We start from the raw sequence: 4,810 nt of genomic DNA, 5'->3' as shown, positions 1-4,810 counted from the left end.
TGGACTGTGTGGGAGGAAGCCGGAGAACCCGGAGAGAACCCACGCTGCACGGGGAGAACATGGAGACTCCACGCAGAAAGATCCCGGGTGTCCTCACCAACGCAAACCGGCGACCTTCTTGCTGTGAGGCATATATACTTACATGACAAATTTAAATATTTAAAGACATTTTTTTTATATCATATAATTTTAGCTGACTAATTTTAATATTAAGGCTAAGACCCAAAAATGTTGTGTTTTATACAAATGTACCTCGCTCATATAAGTACTGTTGTTAAGACCCTACAATACTATTTTTTATACTAATTTGAGCTTTACAGCTAAAACAAAGCAATATTATTTATGATCACATTTAAACAGCAAGTTTGAATATTAAGCTTTAGACCTTACAATACTATATATAAAACAAATTTATTGACTAAATATTATTATTGAGACAGAGTTATTTCTTGCACTCATTTAACTGACTCTTTTAAATATTTGTCGGACCCTACAATAATATGTGGAATTCAGATTTCTTAGACTAAATTAAAACATGAGGTTAAAGCTCTACAATAATATTCTAGTTTTAACAATAAATTTGACTCCTTACAATCTTCTGTATGATGCAGATTTACTTCAGTGATTTAAACATTGCAGTTGAGGCCCAGCAAAATGACATAAACCATAAATGTACCAGACTGAACACTTAAAGATGTAAGATACAACTTTAGCTGATTAATTTAAATAACAAGATCCCACAATATCACTAATAATGAAAATATGTCTGACTGCCTTCGATAACCAGTTTAGATATTAACATTAAGTTCTATAATATTATCTATAAAACCAATAACCAAACTGACTTTAACATTAAGACCCTACGATGTTATAAGTAATGTATCTGACGACTGTCGATATATTAAGGCTAAACCTCACAAAATTAAATGTAGCTCAGATTTACTGACTAATTAAAGTATAAGAGTGAAGCCTTATAATGTTAAATGTAATATAAATGCAGCTGACTGATGTAAATACAGCTGTTAAGACACTATAATATGAATTCTGATGTAAATAACTCACAACCATCCCTGTTAAATATAATACACATTTATGTAAAGGACTATCAACAATGCAGAAATATACAAAAAGAAAACAAAAAAAGAACTTTTTTAATGCGTCAAAAACCAGTCTGGTGTCATAGTGTACAGGATATAATGTATTGGCTTTATTCGCTATTTTATTTGTGTTTTTTAAATGAATAGTAAAGTGAATTTAGTTAGATCATATTAGGAAAAACAATCTGACTGTTCATTCAGTTCTGCTACACTTCATAATTGATTTTAGGGGTTGATAATCAATAAGACTGAGTTATTATTGGTGTTTGTATAAAATTCTCGTTCTAGTCCACGATGAGCTCTTGTTTTGAAAATCCTCACCGGAAACGCGCCGTTCGCCTCGCCGCTCGCTTGACGCTTCGTGCCGCAGCGGCAGCAGCAGCAGCAGCGGCGACACCGACTCCCGGAGAGACAGAGGCGGGAGGAGACGCAGCAGGACTCCCGCTAGGACGTCTTCTCCAGATGCCACCGGACACCGACGGCGGCCTCGGACCGGACGGACGGACAGCGGCACCGCGACGCACGGGGCTCACCGGGAACATGGCGGCGGAGACGACGAGCCGCTCGGAGCGTCGATAAATCAGCGGAAGGACGCGGCCGGCGGCGGCGGAGCATCACTCGGCTCAGGTCAGCGACGAGCGGCGCGACAGCCCGATCAGCTCGGATCGATCACACGCATCGATGCAGATCAGTATGTAAACGTGGATCGGTGGCCTGTTTTATGCATTTATATGAAATATCAGCGTCTGCTCAAATTTAGCAATAATCGCATACACTGTAAAAACACAAAACAAAAGATAAATGTTAAATAAATATATCTATTTTCCCTGCTTTGTTAAATTACAAATACTGACTAGTAAAAAGACAAATAAATGAAATAAAGTAAAATTCTGATTGTGAAAAAAAAAAATGTCCAAAACTATAAATAATCGTCATCATTTCCTTTTTAAACAAATAGTAATTTTTTTTTTCAGTATGTGATTGAAAATGTTTTATCATCAGCATAAATAAATAAAAAAATGAAATGAAATCATAATATCACAGATATTTTTGCCTTTATTTTATAAATATATTTGTTTTAAAGACTGGAAAATGAAAAAAACATGTTTAAATGTTAATTTTTATGACCTCTTATGTTTCTCTTTCAGTCCAACATGATGTTTTATTCGACCCAGTTTTGTTCAGCTACAGATCATATCTGCTGAAATCACTGACTGACATGAAAACAGGCCAAAGTGTTCAATGAGCCACATCAAAAATTCTTCTTTTTTTTTTAAATTTCTGTTTTTACAAATCATACTTTGTTCTTTTACAGTGTTTGACTATGAAGCCACACAGTTTACTGATGTACAGACACTTACTGTTATTATATAGAATGACAGTAAAGAGGAGCGGTTTTTACCTGGTGTGTTAAATTACAGATCCTATCTTGTAAAATCACTAAACATTTTTTAAAATTAATTCACATGTTAATTGTAAATTGTTCACATCAAAAGTCTGTATTTTTGCAAATAGTTTGAACTATTTTAACTGTGTCGAAATCATCAAAACAACAATCACATTATTTTACACATATGAACTTCTATTTTAGGGGGAATATTATGACTATTAGGTCTTGGTTTTAAAAAAAAAAGTATTATTTAGTAAAATCCCACAGAAAAGGCATTTAATTACATGTTTGCTTTAAAAGAAAAAAGACCAAAAATGTAAATAATGTCCACACAAAAAAAGTATTTGTATTTTTACAAGCAGTAATGTATGCTTTTATAAAACAATTTTTGCTGTTATTAAATCAGCTGAAATGTGTTATTTTACAGATACTTGCTGTTGTTTGATAGAAAAAATATGAATATTAAGGACTAAAAAATGCTAAATTGTTGCTTTACAGTTTTCCAGGTTTTTTTTTCTGATTATATTTTAAAAATGACAAATAATATCTTTTAAATCACATAGAAAAGTATTAATTTACCTGTAAAAAAACAACAACAAAAAAGAGCCAAACTGTGAATAATGTTCACAATAAAAATCTGCATTTTTGAGAAACAGTCATTAATTCTTTTACAACATTTAGCCGTAGAGCGACACGAGTTCAACTGTCCTGAAATCAGTCGGAAATATTATTTGACAAATATTTACTGTTTAGTGGAGGGAAAAAAATCTGAATATTAAAGACTGAAAATAGTCATAAATAAATAATCAAAATTCAATACATTTCACAGTTATTTTACAGTTTTCAACTGTTTTGTTGAATTAGAGATAATATCTATTAAAAGCCCAAAAAAAGAAATTCACTTACATTTTTAGCGACCCAAATCATGAATCATGTCCAATTTTAAAAGTATTTGTATTTTTATAAATAATAATTTTTTAAAAAGAATCTATTAATTTACATGTTAACTGACAAAACAAAACTGTGAATAATGTCCAACTTTGATCTGCAGCAGTTTGGTGTTAGTGCAGGAAGCCAACAGTGTTTTTGTCTGTATGTCTGCAGAGGCGATGAGGGGAAACCTGAAGGCAGCATCCCGTTTCTAAGCAACGACGACGCTGGTGCGCATCATGGGCTACAAGGTAACGCCGCCGTCCCGAGCTCTGCTGGTGAAACCTTCCCGCCGTTTGGAGTGTGCGCGCTCACAGCTGTGCGTTCTGTCCAGATGACTCACGGCAGCAGCTGCTGTAGGTGTCGCGGCGCTCTCAGCTCGCGCAGGTTCGACCCGCCGAAAGCAAAGCTGCCAAACACGCAGAGCTGCGAGGAAACGACAGCGTGGAACACGAGGGCAGCTCGGCAACAGATTGTAGTAAACAGAGAAAACACACGTTTGTTTGCTGTCGCCGGTGGAAGAAAAACAACACGTTTAGCAGTTCTGACAGTTTCTCACGGCTTTCGTCCAACTGTAGCTCAAATTTGAATCAATTTTCAAGAAAATGAGCAGAAGAAAAAGCAAATGAAGCCTCTGAAGGCGGCTCCGCAGGCTGAAGACATGTTAGATGTTTCATGTGAACACCTGCAGCTCAGACCAGTGTCCACACAACTTCTAGGTTTTTTTTTTTACAGAATGTTGTTTGAGAAAATGGTTTATTTTTAGAGAATTGTTCAATGAGACGTGAAGAGTGAAGTGATTTAGATGAATTTGATGGATTTAGATGAGTTGCTCACAGACGAGTAGTTCAAGGACCGTCGGAAGGTTGAAAACTCAGTCGTTCGTTTCCGTGTTTTGTAGTTTTTTCTTTTTAAACCTACCTGGACTTTTAAACCAGTTAAACCAGTTCACTGAGTGTTTACTCCAAAGTAAAATGATAAATACTATAAATGAAATAGTCATTTATTCTTCAACAAAACACTACACTGTAAAACTACACTGTTTTCACTGTCATTAAATCATCTACAAATCGTGTTATTTCACAGATACCTGCTGTTATTTGAAGGAAAAAAGTATGAATATTAACGACTGTAAATGGTGAATGATTAACAGTTGTTCCCTTTTGTTAAATGTCAAATAACAGCTCATAAAATCACAGAGAAGATTTTATTAATTTACATGTTAACTGTAGAAATAAACAAAAAACACAAACTGTGAATAATGTTCACATCAAAAAAATCTGTATTTAAAAAAAATAGTAATTAATTCTTTTAGAAAATTAACCATAACTATTTAAACTATTTTAACTGTATTGAAGTCATCAAAAATCTATTTATTATTTGATAAGAGAAG

This window comes from Stegastes partitus, unplaced genomic scaffold (genome assembly GCF_000690725.1).
Source record: "Stegastes partitus isolate 25-593 unplaced genomic scaffold, Stegastes_partitus-1.0.2 Scaffold115, whole genome shotgun sequence".
Lineage (NCBI taxonomy): Eukaryota > Metazoa > Chordata > Actinopteri > Pomacentridae > Stegastes > Stegastes partitus.
Note: the sequence above shows the minus strand (reverse complement) of the source record.